The sequence below is a fragment of the Adiantum capillus-veneris genome, chromosome 25 (genome assembly GCF_014529385.1).
Source record: "Adiantum capillus-veneris isolate H3 chromosome 25, ASM1452938v2, whole genome shotgun sequence".
In the NCBI taxonomy this organism is placed as follows: Eukaryota; Viridiplantae; Streptophyta; class Polypodiopsida; order Polypodiales; family Pteridaceae; genus Adiantum; species Adiantum capillus-veneris.
This window is the reverse complement of record NC_140955.1, coordinates 122,689,405-122,709,420: the sequence shown is the minus strand read 5'-3', so window position 1 is coordinate 122,709,420 and position 20,016 is coordinate 122,689,405.

Below are 20,016 nucleotides of genomic sequence, written 5' to 3'. Positions count from 1 at the left end.
GAATCTTGTTTCATGTTGTAATGGAGATGAGAGAAGGGAGAGGAGCTAGCTTGGTGTGAAACTATGTGGTGGGTAAGGGGAAGAGATGGAGGAGGAGCTTGCTTGCTGCTACAATGGAGGTGGGAGAAAGCTAGCAGAGAGATAATGATGGACTATAGGGGGTGCATGTGGTTGTTGCAGCAATGGAGAGCTTGGAAAAAGGTTTGTAGAGAGAGAAAAACACTTTTTAGCTATAGAATAGGTTTGGAAAGACTTTGGAGGGTGAAAATGATGTTTTGATTTGTTTTTTAAAAAAATCAATTTTTTGGATTTTTTAGTGCACGTTTTTAACTTTTGAAGGTCAAAAATACTTTTTTGACCATGAAATAGGTTTGGGGACCTTTTAAGGAGGGAAAACTTGAAATTTGAAATTTTTTGAAAATTTGAAATTTTTAGTGTATTTTTAAATCCGGGCCAAAAAGTGGGGGAAAAGAGGTCAAAGTGGTCCCCCCCCCCCCCCCTTCTTTCCCCTAGCCACCTCCCTTACCTTCTCACTAGGTAAGAGACAATTAAGAGGTGTAAGGCTACCTTGTCCCCCTACTTTTTTGAGGGTATAGAGTGTGTCCACCACCCTCTTCCTATTGGCTGACCTCTAATTAACGTTAATCCCAAAGGGCCCCTAGAGGGTTCATATTTTTCCTAATGCTAATCAGACAAATTGGGAAAAGGACATCAGGAATCCTCCCATAGTGGAATTTGAGGCAGGATCTCAAGTGGACTTTGATCTGCAATCTTACTGGGGAGATGGGGGCTCTGTTAGAACAATGGAGAGCAAACCTCATTCACTGAATACCTTACCTTCATACTTAGGAGAGTATGAAGCAAAATCCGAGATTAGAGCACTTCCCTCACGAAGAATCTCATCAGAAAAAGTCATGGACTCGCAAGGATTGATAGAGATCTTGTCAACACCAGTGACATGCACTATCACTCTAGCTGAGCTTTTGAGGCTAAGACCACATATGTGGACCACTGTAGGAAAATGCTTGGAGAAATTTGGGATAAAAGACCCAACATCGAGACTGCAAGAGGGTATACAAGAGCTGAGCAAACCACAAAAGAACGCTAAGCCTGTATCCTTAAACAAGGTCAAAGAGTATTGCGAAGGTGAAGAGGGGAATACAACCCTACTAGTTGAATTCCAAGGAGTGAACACGATGGCAATACTAGACAGCGGAGCTGGGGTAGCCATTGCTACAAAAGAAATCTGAAAAAAATGGGGAAAACCAGCAATAAGGAAGACTAGGTTGAAACTCCAATTAGCAGATGGACACATGGAGAAACCTATGGGGTTATTAGAGAAAGTCGTAGTAACTTCTTGTGGCATTGAAGACGAACATACTTTTGCTATTGTCGATTTTGGCAAGAAGAATAACTATGATATCATACTGGGAAGACCATTCATGAGACAGTTGAAAATGGTCCAGGATTGGGGCTACGATCACATATACCTGAGAAATATGGAAACCACTACACGTGTGAACCTGAGAGACCATAGCTACAAAGATGTGAACCGAACACCGGTAGAGGAGTTTGATTCAGCTACTTTGGCGGGATCCGAATTTCCAGCTTGGTTAGGTAATCCCAAGGAGTTATGGATGTGTGGAGCCTCGAAATGTGGAAGTCTGAGGCAAGAAGAATATGTTTTAGAAAGGGCTATCGAAGACGAAACTTATATAGGAGAACCCTTTCCAGAGGACACGCTTGAACCATTAGAATGGACACACATTCTAGCAACCCTAGATGTTTGTGCAATTCCGGATGGTCCCACAACAAAATTTTGCGACAAGGACGGGTACGACGTGGTTCCGTACTTCATACTGAGAACTACACTCGAAAAAGAAACTGAAAAGAATGATACACTGGAAAAGGAAGATGAAGAAGAGGTGTTTCACGACATTCCCGATCATCCAGAGTGGGGAAATGAAGCAGACAACGAGTCAACGGACAATTCAAGCGGAAACGAAGAAACTATAACGGATGTCCGATTTTATGATTTTCCGAACCAAACTAAACAACGCCAGAAACGCTATAGAGCAAAGAGAAAAACAAAGGGGGTTAGAACCAATACGATGCCTAGAATAAGAGGAAAAAATCAATTCCTAATGCTAGTAAAGGCGGAAGATTGTGTTAAGGACAAGATTTCTGGAAGAATGAGAGGCAATGAGCAAAAGAGCTTACGAAAAGACAAAAGAAGCTCAAGAAATCAAGTTCAAAGGAATGAAACGAAAACTGAAACAGAAAAATCAGAAAAGAACAAGCGCAACAGAGAACACACGGAGTCCAAGTTAGAACGTAGAAACAAGTACAGAGAGCTCAAGAAAACTCTGAAAGAAGTTTGGACGACAGAAATTGTGAGTGATCGAGGCACACATTTTATAAATGAAGTGATAGAGATCCTTCTAGATGAATTCATGGTAATCCATAGGAAATCAGCCCCGTATCATCCACAAGCAAACGGACAAGCTGAAGCAACAAACAAAACCATATGCACGGTCCTTACGAAGATTGTATCTGAGTTGAGAACTGACTGGGACCAGAAGTTGCATTCAACATTATGGGCATATAGGGTAGCATATAAAACATCAATAGGAACGACCCCATATAACATGGTTTTTGGGCTAAATGCTATCCTACCAATAGAATTCTTGATTTCAACCTTAAGGGTGGCTAAGGATCTAGAGTGGACAGGGCATGAGCTTTCTGATAGAATAGATGACCTGGAAAAGCTAGACGAGCTTCGCCTAAAAGCAGTAGCTTCTATCTACGCTCAAAAAAGGCGACAAAAGGAATTTTTTGATAAGCATGTGCGGACTAAAGAGTTTAAGGTTGGGGACTATGTCCTAGTTTACACTCTGAAACAGCATGCTAAGAAGCTTAAAAAGCGAGGGATGGGACCTCTGGTGATTAAAGATCTATCACCAAGTGGAGCCGTCAAGCTTGCTACATTAGACGGAGAAGAAATGCCCAATTGGATTAGTGGATGCAGAGTGAAAAAGTATCTTTTGCCGCTAACCCAAGACTTGCTTCTCAAAATACATCAAGAAAAGCTGCGTGTCCAGAAAAAGAAAAAGATTGTGGAGGAAGCGAAAGCCGAGGCGAAGGAAAGAATGGAGAAAAGAAGACTACTGCGTCAGAAACAGCGCAATGAAGGAGCAATACGAATAAACGCAGTCAGTATAACAAAAATGGATAATGACAAAGAAGAACCCATCATTGAATGCAAAGTAGGAACCAACCAAATCAAAGCCAGAGCACTATTGGATTCAGGAGCTCAAACTAACCTACTTTCACTCAGTTTGTATAGACAATTGACAAATGACACTAAATTACAAACTGCCAAGCAAGAGTTAAAGAGTTACTCTGAGAATTCAATCAAAACTGTCGGATGCACAGTTTTACATATACACATTCACCAGTATGTGTATCCTCATATGTTTTACGTGGTTGAAGACCAAGCTACACAACATCCATTATTGCTAGGACAACCATGGCAGAAGCAATACAATGCAATGATTGACTGGAGTTCTAAATCAGTGCTTATCAAATACGAAGGTGAAAGTCAATCAGTTAAGTTCACCAAAGGAGCAGTGCCAACTTCAAAGGAAGAATCCAAGAACAAAGGTAAACAACAACCAGAGAAAAAGAAGAAGCAATGGCAACCAAAAGTTTCTATACAACTGGATTGCTCTTCGACGAGGAACTCTCAACATTGGATAAGGAAGACAAGCAATAATATAACAGCTCAACCTTGGGAAAAAACGGAGTCAAAGTTGGTATGGAGACCAAAAAAGGTTGTGCCAGAGAACACAAAGGTGGAAAACAGAGTCTTCAATACCAAACAACAGAGTGATTCCAGACAATCAAGGACAGTGAAACAGATCTGGATTCCAAAGAAGTTCATGATGGCACAAAGCTATAGCAAGCAAATTTGGATCCCAAGGATTTGTAAACAGGAACTCCCTTCAGTACAATCCACGGAAACTCCTAGGTATTTCAAGGCGAGGAAATCAACACAAAGAACAAAGCAGGTTTGGGTCGCAAAGAGTTTGTGGCAAGCACAAGCGAAGCGGAAGCAGATTTGGATTGTGAAAAAGAACAACAAGGTAAAGAAGAATCCATCTACTGATTCTACTACCGAAGTGCCAAAACCAACCCAAAACCCGACCACCAATCCTTCAATCAAACAAAGATCAACTTTATTGGAAAGACTGTTGTATCATCGCTCTACAATTGCATTGGGAACTTATGACCCAAACAACTACAATGCTTCGCCCACAGACACTTCATAGTCGTCCGGGAGGACTCAGACTAGGAGAGGGGGAGGTATACAGGTATACAGGAGCTACAAAGCAGCTACAAGCGACAAAAAACAAAGAAAAACAAAAAGTTTTGCAACAAGAAGAGATCAAATGATGAATTTGGGTCTCTAGACGTGTAAATATCACTAAATAAGAGTGTTTTTGGAGCTAAAAAGTGGAAAAAAATGGTAATCCAAGTCTAGAAATCACAAATAAGTGTATATTCATATACACAGGGTTACCAGCTATTTATTGTGTATGTTTGGAATTTTTTGGCTTCAATTTGCTATTTTCCTTTAGTTTTTATGATTTTCTTAATAAAAGTAAAAGAAAAATAAGAAAAAAGCAGGTGAAATGAGATCGGAAAAAGGAAAAGAATAGACGGTGATGGTCCTAATGACAAGGGAAACCCATGGTAAAAATTGGGTACAATTTTGAAAAAGTTGCGAAAAGTCCGAAACGGCAGAATTTTGGCAAGTGGACGGAATTCTAAGAAAACAGGTCAAACGGAGTCCGATTTGGGAAATTTCAGATCCTAAAGCGCATCTCACAACGAGATAGGAGCACATGACAAATTTGGTGGCATGTGAACCGGGAAGTCCGAAGTCAAGTATTTTTCACATCACTTTCAAGCTCATTCACACTATTACCTTCTTGGAGAAGAGCAGAGAGCCACAGGAGCACATATCTTCTACGACCTTCTACGACTTCCACGAGAGCTCAGAGGACATCAGACATGAGAGGTAGACTCGTTGCCATAAGCTTTTGATGCTTATCATTAACTTTTGTCGCGAAAACTGACCAAAACCAAGAAACAAGAGCAGACGGGGAATGGGGTAGAATGCTAGGTAGTGGCACAACCGCCTAATCAAACCTTGCAAGAACTTATAGGTGGGTTACCCTAGTATAGAAGATGGGTTTCTAACACTCAAAGCTCGAGAAAGAACGACTGGAAAAACCCTAGGTCAACAGAGCCTGCAAGAGGCAAATAGGAAAAAGTTGTCGAAACAACACGAAACTTCAAAGGAAGTTCAACCACATCAAGGACAATGCAACCATAGAATATCTCCAAGTTTGAATCACAAAAAGTAGGTCGGAACAACCGATTTGGCTGCGGACACACAAAGCGTCATTTTGGCATAACGGCTGAAATTGACGACCGAATGAAATGAAACTTCACAAGCAGCTTCAAGTAACTATCGATGACTTATGTTTGTAAGCAAAACCCAAAAGAAAGCTGATTCACTTACCGATGGTGAAAAAGACACTTTCGGGCAACCAAAGGGAGAAAGATGGAGAACGGGGAGCCAAAGTCAAGTTCAACCAAATAGATGGCTTCACAACATATCCAATGAGCTGGAAATGCAACTCTCGAGAAGAAAAGTTGAAGAAATTCAACTCCAAGGCAAAAAGACGACTTCGGAGACTGAAATGCCTATAAGGGGGCTTTTTAGCTAAACTGATGACTTTTTAAGTTGAAAACTAGTTAGCAGGGCTTAGGGCACTAGCACAAAGCATTCTTTGCACAAAAAGACCAACATTTCAAGAAAAGACATCATACGCGTATGATGTCTCACAGCATGAATTTCACATCCATTTCAACATTTGAGTGCATAGCCTCATTCCACATGTTAATCACATCCTATGAACCAAGTATCATGAGAATTGGAGTTAGAAAACCCAAGGAAAACCAAAAAGACGCAAAGTAGGCCATAAAATTGATTTTTGGTCCTAATTTTGTCAAAATAACTCCAAACTCATTGAAACTTTGTAGGATTGTTGTTAAACACATCTACAAGCTATTTGGAACCAAAAAGCACCATTTTGACACAAAAGACATCATACGCGTATGATGTCTATTTGCACTTACAGAGCCAAAACTGCTCATTTGTCATCATACATCCATTATATATATCTAATACATGCTACATATGAAATTTGGAACCATTTGGTCAAGAGGATCACCCCATTAGCCCAATTGAGGGAAAATCCTTCACCTAAAGCTTATTTTTGGCCCAAATCCAACATACTCAAGTCCAAACCAAGATTTGAGTAGGAACAGTTCTTCACTAGTACATGGGGAGTCCACAGAACCAATCCCATGCAAAATTGATGAAAAAGACATCATACGCGTATGATGTCTCCAAAGCCATTTTTAGCCCAAAATCTATCCAAACTTCATAAATCCACTGAATAAGCCTATTTAAAGCCAAATCCAAGCTTATAGAGAAATTTGGTCCAAAAATACACTAAAAGACATCATCCGCGTATGACGTCTCACTATGTGATTTTGGCACCTCAGGGCTTCAACCACCAAACAAAAGTGATCTACATGCCATTTGAAAGTGAACCACCAAGTTTTATCCAATTTGGATCATAAAATCCAATTCCCTTTCAAATTTTTGCCAAGAGCCGGAACTGGACTAAATTGGCCAAAACTTGAACAAATGGGATCCAAAGTCAAATCCAAGCATATGATAATCATGTATACACTATCAGCTACAAGCACAACCAATATGAAGTCATTTTGACACAAAAGACATCATACGCGTATGATGTCTCCAGCATGATTTTGAGCCCATTTTGCATATTTTTTCACCTACCTTGCATCCTTAGGCCCTGAATAGCTCATGTTTCAATTTTCAAGTCATTTGGATAGTTAAAAACTTCATTTCGGCTTTCAGTACTAAAAAGACGTTAACTTCTGAAATTGGAGTTACAGGATCCATGGATTCCACCAAGTCATCGGCAATGAAGAGAAAAAGACCGACAATCAAAGATGCTATTGCAGAAGCGGAACCATTTGACATTCCAGCAGAAACCCTCAAGCCAACCAAAACTTGGGTGGAGGAAGCAGTATTGGAGAAAGAGGGAATAAAGATCTACCAGGGGACTTTCAGAGATCCTCAAGGGCAAGCGGTGGATGTACCGATGATCCCACAGGAATTGGTAGATTATAGCACGTCAGAAGACATCAGCAGGTATCTGGAAAGGGCAGACTTGCATAGTTTCTTCACCTCGATACCATCAGGTGTGGATACAAGAAGAGTGTATGAGTTGGCAACATCCATTCAGAAGGATGGAAAAGCCACATTGACAGCCATGGATGGAGAGAAGGTAGAAGTACAGATCACTCCACAGCTAATTGCAGACGCATTGAAGCTGCACAACAAAGGGAGCTCGGTCAGGGAAAGAAGGGAGGCCATAGAGGTCTATGGGCCCAAGAAACAGAATGCGACCTATGGAGATATGAAGGACCCAAGAGCGGCAACCCTTTGCCGACTGTACAACCAATTTCTTCATGTTTGTAGTAAAAGACCGCAAAAGTATACGACACCACCCCATGCCATTGCGACCACCATCACATGGGCATTAAAGAGAAATATGCCAAAAGAGGTGAATTACGCTCAACACATCCACGAGCAAGTAATTGCCATGCACAACGAGAAGCCAAAATACATAAAAGGAGCGGAAATTGTGACAAGAATAACTTATGAAGCTATTGGAGCTAGAGATCAGTGGCCAAAGGCTCCCTCCCAGAATGAGTGGCTTAGAGAAGCCGACGAGGAGGAAGAACAGCCCGAAGTATCCAAGAGGGCATCCACAAGAGCACGCCGGAAACTAGAAGTAGTTTCAGAACCTGAAGAGGATGTGGACGAGCCACTTAAGAAGAAAGTAAAGAAGAAGGTTGCTCCCAAGCAAACCAAAAGTCAGAAAGCGGCAAGAATGGAAAGATTAGTGGAGCAGTTTAGAGCGGAAAGAGCTCTAAAGGGTGACTTTGAAGAAAAGTGGGTGCCAGACCCCACTAAAGTCGGAACTAGCTCGGCTAGGCCACACATTGATCAATACGATCAATATATTAAAGCTTATGAGGAGTCAGAGGCTATTTTGGAGCAGCAACCTGTCGAGCCATACACTGAAGAGGAGGTACACCAATTAAAAGCTGAGCTGAAAAAGGACGACAAGGGGAAAAGGAAAGTAGATGGGTCTACTAAGCCTCAAGAGAAAGATGGGCAAGCCGACAAAGGGAAAGCCAAGGAAGCTGAGGACAAACATCCCTCTATGAATGATGTACCAAGCCCGAAGAAGACGGAGAAAATTATGGAAGAGACCACAGTAGAGGTGGACACAGATGTTTTGGAAAAGCCAGAAGCCGAGACCAAAGAGAAGAAGATAGATCCAGTTCAGCAAAAGAGAAATGATTATGAGGATCTGGTAGAGATAGGATACACCAAAGAAGATGCCCTTGAGGCAGTTTATGGGATCACCCTACAAAAGCAAGATGAACGGAGAGGGACGGAGAAAAAGACAAAGAGTAAAAAAGAAAGTGAAGAGAAACTGGACGAACCGAAAATACTAGAAGAGCCAAAGCCAGTGGAGGTGGTGGAGGAAAGAGCTTTAGAGTTGACAGATGATGATGAAAAAGACATGCACATGGTGCATGAACTGCTCAGCAAGATAAAAGAAAGGTCCAAGGCAAAGGAAGTAGAGATTGAGACAGCCAAACAAAGGGAAGCGGAGTTGCAGAGAAATTTAGAGAATGCTATGACTAAATCTGAAAGTCATAAAGCATCACTCTATGACACGGAAAACGAGAGAGACGGCTTGATACTCCAACTAGCCGAGGCTTCAAGAGAAGTAACAAGTGCACAGGAAGCAAGGAAGCGGATAGAGGATGAGTTGGAGGCAGCTAAGGATGAGTTCATTGAGCTAAGGGAAAGAGTCGAGCTCCAAGAAAGAACAATCACTAGACTCAGGTCTACCCCTAGAGCTAGCAGAGCAGGAACCGAACAAGAGGGAGCTATCGTACCAGTTTTGGAAGACCAGGTCCGAAGCTTACAAAGAGAGCTAAGATTAGAGCAAGTGCAAAGGTTGCACATTGCGGAGGGATCATTGGCCGCAGAGGAGAGGTTCACATTAGAAAATCAAACACTACAGACAGAGAATGAGGCCCTCCGCAAACAGCTCCAAGATCTACAAGAGCAACAAAGAAGAGAGACAGAGACACCACACGAAGAATCAGGTGGAGCAGCCATAGAGCTACCAGAAACTGGAGAGGCAACCACAATTGAAGATCCAACCCCAGCTCAAGAGGTGGCCTCGACTTCAAGAATCTCTGAAGAAGAAGAACAAAGGCTCCATGACCAAATAGAAAAGTCAGCAGAGGAGAGTGCCAAGGCGGAAATGGAATGGGAGAGGAGACTCCTAATCTCCATTAGACTTCATGGACTAGACACAAAAGTGCTCCATGAACAGTGGATGCAACCCAGCCTGCCTTTCCCTTTGATGAAATTTGAAGTGCTAAAGACGACAAAGAGACTAGAAGGAGAGCAGTATGTCACTCTTTACGAAGGCGACATCACAAAGGAGGAACAATCAAAGAAGATAGTAGATTCACAACCTAGATGGAGGAAAGGTTGGCTGAACAAATACCCAGCCTACCTCATCTACTTGGTGGAGGCACCAAAGGAGATCCGGGAGGATGCAACCTTCTGCCCGGTGCCAAGAGTCAGAAACTGGAAAGAGCATGGCAAGATTGCAGAAAAGAAGCCAAATTGGCTTAATTATCCCAGGATGCCAGGACCAAAGGCAGGAGAGAGAATAGGTAAAGCCTACATGGTGAAAACCCTAACGGGCACCATCAAGCTCTTTACTGGCTCTCCTGACCTTTCATGTCAGATGCTCAAGAAAATCTGCAGGACTCTCTTAGCTTGCATTGAAGTGTTCGCGCCAGATAAAGCCACGACCTCGAGTCTACTATCGACGGTCGACACAGTGTCTGATATGATGTACGATCTTTCATTGCAGCCTTCTCCAAAAGTGTTACACCTACTATACCAAAGGATTATGTTTTTGCCTAGCTTCCACATGCAAACATTCGAACAAGCTTTCTACACCGGCTTTTTCACCCACAAAAGCAAAATATTCGGCCCAACCTTGACCATCGGCAACCTACGATACGAATCACATTTGCAGATGCTCAAGACGACAGGACTTTATTGACCAAGCATAAAAGTCATGTCAGGGACTACATGAACGCGGGGGGGGGAGTGTTGAGCCAGCAGAGGATCACACCCACATTTTTGCTCACACTCATCATTTTGTAACCATTGATTGTAATAAATGTCTTTCCGACATTAATTTTGATTTGAGCCATTCATTAAGTAACGGGACTCAATTGAGTTTCCAGGTTGTAATCCCGAAGTAATTTCACTTGCTGATGTAATTAGTTAGAGATGTTCTCACCTCCAAGGCTGAGGTATATAAGCCAAAGTTTTTATAACCTAGGGGAGATTATTAATCAAAGTGAGTTTTTGAGCGTCGTGACTCTGTCTGAGAGAGAGAGAGAGAGAGAGAGAGAGAGAGAGAGAGAGAGAGAGTCTTATCTACTTGCTACGCGAGCTACGGAGCCGCCATTGGAGAAGCGACACCGCCATTGTGTTAACAACGGCGAGAGCTACGCACAGATACCAAGAGTGCGCGCTATCGGCTTCTATGTGTGGTAAGTTCCTACGAGCTTCGGTGTGAGTTTTCTTCCAACTCGTGTGTCGGAATTGAGCGTGCAGCATATCTATAGAACCACAACGAGTAGAGCTACACATTAGTACCATCGGGGTCAAGTTTCGGTCACCTGTATATTTCGGCCTGTCTTCATACGCGTTTACCGCACGGAGTGGTTATAGGTTGAGTTTGCAGTTCAAGTCTTTAGGGTGTTGTTCTTACCTAGTGTATAGACTTCCCCTTGAGTTTGAGATTGATTCAATGATTCTAGATCTTGTTTCGTATAGCATTCGTTCGTAGTACGAATTTCAGTCACTTGCGTATTTTAGAACTTAGATTTGATTTCCTTAGTAGTGATTTTCATTAGAAGGTCGAGTAGGTGATTTGACACCCACCTAGTTGTTTCCATGCGCCTGCGGGTCAAGCTCCGTCCTCGTCTGACAAATTCTGTTGTTGGTTGAGTTCTCGCTATTTAGCTTCCGCTAGCGGCGTAACCGCCTTAACAACCACTATCACACAACCATACGCACATACGCCTTGAAATGCACCAGACAAACTCAATCACTCCGCTCCGCTCAATTCACATCCTTCCACACTCGCACAACCTCTCTCTATCTCTCTTTGCACGACAAACCTCGGGGGGGCACACACGCCTACACACACCAGAAAACACACACACACAAGCAAAGAAGAGAAGGGGGAAGGGGGAATGATGCCCAAAAATAGTAGAGAATAGCCTTCTAGCATATGCAATACCATATACAACCAACACACTGTCGCCACGATGCACAATTTTGCCTATGGGTGAGAGGGACGTAGCTTCCCCAGTGTCGGTGTTGACACATTCATACGCGATGGGTAGTCCTCAGGATGCAGTGATTGCAGATAGCGTAGGGCAACGAGTAGAGCCAGTCTTGTGCAGATTTTGTCAGCATTCAAGCGTCTCATGTGCGACTTGTTACTGTCAAGGCCCGACCTAGCAGCTGTAGTGGGAGCATTTGCAGCAGGGATTTTTAGTCGTACAGTGGCTGACACTAGCATGACGCTTCGTCGAGGCTTTGCAGACCATACAAATTTGTCTGCGGGATTTACATGATGCAGGCTGTAGCGTGGATACACACACTCGGCTACCACCAGAGCCGATACGACTGCATGTAGATAGACAAAGTGAGCCAATGGGTGTAGGTTGAGAGAGTCTCTCACCTAGTTTCTTGTACATACTTGTAGTTTAGCTAGTAGGACTCACTTATCGGCGCATTGCCCTTAAGTGGAAGATTGTTGGGGTAAAGGCGCCTCGTGTTTTGCCCACTCGGACGTCTTGTGTCGAGCCGCTTGCCCACATGTGTACATACCCTTATTCTTCATTACATGTGAGAATAAGGAGCTCCTCATCTTAAGTCTTGTGAGACTGCTCCACCCACGCCGGCTTGTGCTCTTTCCCCTTCCCCGCACTCACCGCACCGCACACGCACGCATGCATCCGTGCGCACAAGCACTCATCCCGTTCGGACGTCCAGTGTCCGATCGCCCGCCCACATGTGTACATACCCTTATTCTTCATTACATATGAGAATAAGGAGCTCTTCATCTTAAGTCTTGTTAGATGCTCCACCCACACCCGCCTGTGCTCTTCCCCCTTCCTCGCACGCACCACACCGTGCATGCACGCATGCATCCGTGCACACGTGTACTCAACAAAGAGCGGGCCTCAACACTATCTCACACGGGCATGGGCAAGATGGGATCAATGACCCACGCCTATTTTCCGGAGCGGGGGCATCGTGGGCCGTCCAATGTTGTGACACGTCACGAATTTATCAATTGGGCCAAATTTACTAAACTGACCAAAATTTACACATTGGCAGGTTCATCATAAGGGAAGCCCTTCTCCCAATGCTTTCAACAAGCACGTGCAGGTTAGGTGGTTAAGGTGATAGGCTTGCAAAGGTGATTTTCTCGGTACGATTTCGGGGAAGGAGAGTGGGGGGGAGGGGGACGCCCGAATTTTACAAGTTTTGCTGCACCCGATACCAATTTTCTTGAATTTACACAAACCGGATCGGACGGTGCAGATCACACCCGATCCCCAAAATGGTCGTGGGCCATTGATCCCCTCTTTCCAATGCTCGTGTGATCTAGTGAGAGGAAGAGCGAGCGAGATGCAACCAGAGCCAGTTGTGAGCCTGATCCCGTAGTGTTTGAGGGTTTGATAGCAGTCAGTCTTCTACTACCCCAAACAGAATCCCATCTTCTACAGAGACACATGATGGAGAATGGCCCTTAGCTAACAGCATCCATGACCAGGAAGAACATGCTTGTGAGTCTTTTGCAGCTGCACCAAACACCATCCTGTCTTTTGCAGGCAGGGACACATGGCTAGCTCTTCTGAACATAACAATAGTCATGGCCACCAAGAACATGTTCGTTGGTCTTCTGTTGCTGCACCAAACACCATTCTGTCTTTTACAGGGACACGTGAGCGAGCATTGCCCTTAGATAAAGGCTCTACTAAACACAACAATGGCCATGGCTCCACAAGACATAAACTTGAAGACTATTGTGTTGAATGGCCAGCACATGCAAAGCTGGATACAGTGATGAAAAGTCATTTGCAGCAGAGGTGAGCAAGAAGTTTTTGGAGAGAAAAACATAGCACAAGCCAGCAATAAAGAGGAAACAAGTGCGCATAGAATGCAACACGCATCTTGAAGAGCCTCATTGTGTTGAGAGAAAGAGTTGGACCACGACTACTTTAAGATTGGTATAAGTCCATCTGAAATTACCATCTGCGAGAGATGGTGGAGTCTCAGTGATCCCCTTGAGTTCAAGGCTTCCTATCCTGCGCTTCAAGATGCTCTCAAAGCTTTGGAGTCCACCCAGTCCCCCTTGCAGTATGTGATCGAAGGACTATGGTTGAAGATGCTTTCATCACAGTACATGGATATGATTCCAAGGCCATTTTGCTTCCTTATAAAGAGATGACAACAAAGAAATCATGTGCACTTAAGGATCCTCTAAAAGCCTGGCTAGAGGAGCAATGTACAAGAGAAAGTACATAAAATGCACAAAGAATGAAGGCAACAATGAGGAAGCACCTCTTGTTTATTAGGACAGCTACAAATACCAAAAGCCACCTTAGCATGTTGGGACACGTTTGATCACAATTGCGCCACGTTTGGTCACATCGTCCATAGCACTCACAAACTCAAAGCACACTTCTGCTTGTAGATCTTTGGGAACTATGCACCCCAACTTGACATTCATCCATCACTGTGCTTTGAATGTTTCCAAGAGCAATCAGGGACTAGCATCTTTGGAAAACCATCGTTGGTCTAAACCATCTCACTGCTCCCAATAACATTGTATTGTCCCTCTATGCAATTTCTTTGTTTCCAGCTCTTTATACGAAAGCCCAATGGCCTTAGAATCATATCCATGTATTGTGATGTCCATCCATCACTGTGCTTTGAATGTTTCTAGGAGAAATCAGGGACTAGCATCTTTGGAAAACCACCGTTGGTCTAAACCACCTCACTGCTCCCGATAACAGTGTAGTGTCCCTCTATCCAATTTCTTTGTTTCTAGCTCTTTATAAGGAATCCCAATGGCCTTGGAATCATATCCATGTATTGTGATGAAGGTATCTTCAACCATAGTCCTCCATCTAGGATCTCATACTCCAAGGGGGACAATACACTATTATCAGGAGTAATGGGATGGTATATACCAGGGGTTTTCCAAGATGCTAGTCCCTAATTATTCCTAGAAGTATTCAAAGCACAGTGACGGATGTATGTCAGGTTGGGGTGCAGAGTTCCCAAAGATCTGCAGGTAGAAGTGTGCTTTGAGGTTGTGAGTGCTATGGACGATGTGGACCTAACGTGATGCAAGCACAACTAAACGTATCCCAACATGCTTAGATGGCTTTTGGCATTTACAGCTGCCCTATTAAACAAGACGTTCTTTCTCACTTTTGCCTTTATTTTTTGCACATTCTATGCACTTTGTCTTGCACATTTTCCCTTTGCTAGGCCTTTAGAGAATTATTAAGTGCACGTAGGTGATAGACAAGAGGTATTACTTTGATTTGCATTCATTTTTTGTGTAGTTTATGTAGTTCTACGTTGCTATATATATTTGTGTACAAATATATATAGCAATGTAGAACTGCATAAACTACACAGAAAATGAATCTCATTGAAGTAATACCTCTTGTCTATCACCTACATGAACTTAAGAATTCTCTAAAGGCATGGCCAAAGGGACAATGTGCAAGACAAAGTGCATAGAATGCGTAAAGAATAAAGTCAAAAGTGAGCAAGCACTTTTGTTAGGGCAGCTAACAAAAGTTCTTTATTAGGGCAGCTACAAATGCCAAAATCCATCTAAGCATATTGGGATATGTTTGGTCGTTCTTGTGTCACGTTAGGTCCACATCTTCCATAGCACTCACACTCTCAAAGCACACTTCTACTTGCATATCTTTGGGAACTATGCACCCCAACCTCACATACATCTATCACTGTGCTCTAAATACTTCTAGGAATAATCAAGAACCATCATCTTTGGAAAACCCCTGGTATATACCATCCCAATGCAGCTGATAATAGTGTTGACGAAGGAAATTTGGAATGGCGGCCTCTACACCAAAACAAACTCCATTGCGCCACAAGGGAAATGAGATGAGGGCACCACCTAGTCTTGGAAGCGTGGACTAGGACCGCTACGCAAAGAGAGAGAGAGAGAGAGAGAGAGAGAGAGAGAGAGAGAGAGAGAGAGAGAGAGAGAGAGAGAGAGAGAGCTATCACTATGAATGAAGCATTAACCTCAATGTGTGTACAAGGAATGGATAACTTCAAGCACTCCCAACACAAATAGCATGTAGATTACTAAACAACAACTCAAGATTTAGCCAAAATCACATCAAGCACTCTCACACACACATAAAAGATCTCTCTTAATTAACATAAGTAAGAGGAGGGGAGGTTACTAGCATAAAACAATTTTCACTCTAGAATGTGCAAAGAATAGAGTGAATGAATGAGCTTTATGGGCTCATGATAAGTGATACAAAGACTCAATGAGGCTGAGGGAGACTTGAAATTACAAAGGGGGGGGGGGGGGGGGGACCTCTTTATATAGGCAAGAGAGTGATTAGGAGTGAGGTTAAGATCCAAGTGCAATTTGTACAAATGAAGCTTGATTAGGGACATTCCACCAATGAAGAAGCTCCTTCCAAGTGATTTGTTGACCTATTTGCAACTAATTGGCTCCATCATCACTTGTGTTGTCTTCACTCCTTCCTCCATAGCTTGAGTCCAAGAGCTTCCCTTATTTTAAAATGTAAAGAATCTACATAAAGTCAATGCATATCTAGTAATAATAGAAAGGGGTTGAATGAAAACTTATGAATTACAACAAGATTAAGCATGATTTGAGAGGTGATTAGAAGAGGAATTTGTGATGTTTTTATGAGCTTGAGAGAGAGGAGGAAGGAGGGGAGGGTGAGAAGACTAATGGCTGATTTTTAGAGAAGAACTCAATGTGGAAAAGGAAGGGTGTGTGTGTAAAGGTAGAGGGGGTGGTCTCCACCACAATTGAAAAAAATGGCGTCCACCATTTTGGCCATATCTCCTAGACCGCAGATGCAAAAATTATAAAAAAAATATGGTCAAAATCTCCAGCTCATAAGTTACAACTTTGATGAAGACAACTTTTCTTGGATCGGAGTGGACGTATTTTTAAAACATCCAGAAAAATCATGTGTCTGTTTCCTTCCTTCACCAAGTCTTCCACCTGGGTCCCATCTGTTTGAATCATCATATGGCTCCAAAGCCATGATGATATGAGCCCCTCATGACCCTTGAATCATGGGTGCATGGCTCCACAAACACATCATATCTTTTCTTTTCTCATTTACATATTTTCCCTTCCCTTTACCATTAGGTTCTACCTTTCACCTTCTGTGAACTAGTCAAGGAACAATTCCCATCAAATCATTTTTTTGAATTTTTCCAAGAGGTTGTTCTCACTCTTTCTTTTATTGTAAACCTCTAGAAGCAAGGAAAACCAACAAAAATTTGTGATAGGCTCAGATCATAGCCCCCCCAAACTTGGCCAGAGGTATTTATGCCTCTAGCCTACTTTCTTTGATCTTGGGCTGACCTTATTCTGATGTGATAAGGCTTTAGACGCCATCCATTTGTCCTGGTCTTGTGCACTTTACCATCAATGTCTTGAAGTCTGTAAGAGCCATTTTTGAACTTTTTGGTGACCAAGAACAGGCCTTCCCATCGAAAAAGAAACTTTCCATCCTTCCGAGTGTCGAAGCCATTGTCATATCGAAGCACTAGAGATCCCTTTTTGATGTCTTTAGATGCTAGCTTTTTGTTGAACTTTTCTTTGCACTTCTCTGCTTCTTGAGAGTAGTGGTTGATGGCTTCTTCACGATCCAATTGCAACCTCTCTAGATCCATGATCCTTTGATGTACTTTCTCCTTTTGAGAGCCTACCTGGCTACCCAATATTCGAAGACTTGTTAACTTCACTTCAATGGGCAAAAGTGCCTCCTTTCCATAAACCAAATGAAAGGGTGTGTACCCTAATGCGGTTTTGAAGGAGGTTCTATAGGCCCATAGAGCTCCTTTCAGGTGTTTGTCCCAATCTTGGCGCCTGGCATGTACCTGTTTGGTGAGAGTTTTTCAAATGATTCCATTTACCTTTTCCACCAATCCATTGCACTGAGGGTAGTAAGGAGTAGAGTGTTGATGCTGAATATTTAGCTTCTGCATGAGTTCTCCTACCAAGTCTGCTCTAAACCCTAGTCCTCTAACAGATAGTATTTCAAGAGGGGTGCCAAACCGGCAACAGATGTGGTCAAAGATGAACTGACTCACATCCTTAGCAGTAATTCTATTGGTTGGCATAGCCTCAGCCCATCTAGTCATGTAGTTTACTCCCATAATGATGTACTCTTTACCTGACTGAGTGCGTGGTAGAGGCCCTATGGCATCAATTCCCCACTTCTCAAAGGGCCCATATACCTTTATTGGGTTCTGAGGTTCAGCTATGAGCCGTCGTGGTCCTGCTTTCTGACATTCATCACATGTTTGACACCAGTATTTGACATCACGATGAAGACTTGGCCAAGTAAACCCAGCTTGTAGAACCTTTCTACTAGTGATGTCGTGTGCAAAGTGTCCTCCTCACACATCATCGTGACAAGCTTTTAAAATCTCTTCAATTTCACTCTTCAAAGGCACTCTCCTAAGCACACCATCCTTACCAAGACAATACAAATTATCATTTACTATGCGATACCTGGTAGCCTTCCTAGCTAACCATCGCCTTTCCCCTGCATTCAAGTGTTTAGGAGCCTCTCCTTGCTCCAAAATTTGAATAATATCTTCTAAGTCCTCCTTGCCTTGCTGAAGTGGAAGTTTGATGGCCACTGCTTCCACTATTGACTCATTTAACTTCGATGATTCTAGGTGGTCTGCATCCTTGTTCTGGTCTCTTGGCACATGATGTACTTGTGCCTCCCTAAATCTCCTCATAAGAGCTTTGGCTTTTCTCATTTTAGTAGAGAGACTGGCATTTTTGCAAGCCCATGTACCTTGCATTTGCCTTACCAAAAGCATGGAGTCACCAAAAGCATTTAATCTCTCAATTGAATTATCCAGGCACCAACAAAGGCCATGAATTAGAGCTTGATATTCTGCTTCATTGTTGGAGTGGACATCTTCTAGAGTGATCCCTTCACCACGGATCCTCTCTCCCAATGGAGATAAGACCACGATGCCTACGGTAGCTGCCTTATCCTTGGTTCTCTTGTATGATCCATCAAAGTAGAGGCTATAAGCATTGACCAGAGCCTCTAGAGCTGGAGGTGGTGGAAGTTCCTTTCTCTTCAAATGGAAAACTTTTTCATAGCACTTGTTTGTTAAAATGTCGGCTAAGCATGCTCGAGTTGTTCTTTCAACCTGTATTGTATAATCAAACTCTTGAAGTCGCACCACCCACTTTGCTATTTTGTCAGAGATTTCCATATGTTGTAGTGCATAGGGAAACATATCCTCCACAGTGATAATTACAAACCTCTTTGGTAGCAAGTATGGCCAAAATTTGGTTACCGCAAACATGAGGGCTAACACTAGCTGTTCGATCAGGGTGAAGGCCTTCTCTGTGTTTCCCATGAGGCGGCTAGCAAAATACACAGGCCTCATAAAGGATGTTTTTGGATCTTTTTGTAGGAGGGCAGCACCAATGGCTTCTTCTCCCACACTAGGGTTTACAAAGAATGTTTCTTCCCAACAAGGTTGGAGGATTATAGGGAGTGACCCTAACATTTTTTTTTTATCTCTCTAAAATGCCCATCACTTTCTTCACTCCAAACAAGCATCTCTTGACGAGTCAGCTGTTGTAGAGGAAATATCACTTGGGAGAGTAAGTGTATGAATCTACTCAAATATCTTAGCTTTTGCAAGAAAGAGATTAATTGTTTGATGGAAGTTGGGGAAGGTAGATTTAGCAATGTTTCTATCTTTTCAAGATTTACCTCGATTCCATCAATGGACATTGCATGCCCCAATAGTGTAACCTTGCTTTCCCCAATGTGACATTTGTCCTTGTTTAGTTGTCCGCCCAGCTTAGGTAAACGAGTAAATCCTTCATCAATCTTGCCGAGATGCATACTTTTGGAGCTGTAAATACAAAAGTCATCTACGAAAACCCTTATGGACTTACCAAAGTAAGGTTGGAAGACCATATTCATGAATCGTTGAAAGGTGGCTGGAGCGTTGGTCAGACCAAAAGGCATGACTCGAAATGCAAAACAGCCCCATGGTGTGATGAAAGTAGTCTTTTTTTGGTCCTCCTTTGCAATGCGTATTTGAAAGTAGCCGGAGTAGCCATCACACAATGTGTATCGCTCATGGCCTGCTACTTCATTTAGAATCTCATCTTGAAATGGGAGAGGGAAGTGGTCTCTTTTTGTTGCAGCATTTAGTGGCTTGTAATCCATGCACACTCGCCATTTACCATTCTTCTTTGGCCTCACCACTACTGGGGAGACCCATTCTGAATCTTCTACTGGGTATATGAATCCTGCTTCTAAGAGTATCTTCACCTCGGACAATAGTGCATTTTGTTGCACAACTCCTAATCTTCTTAGTTT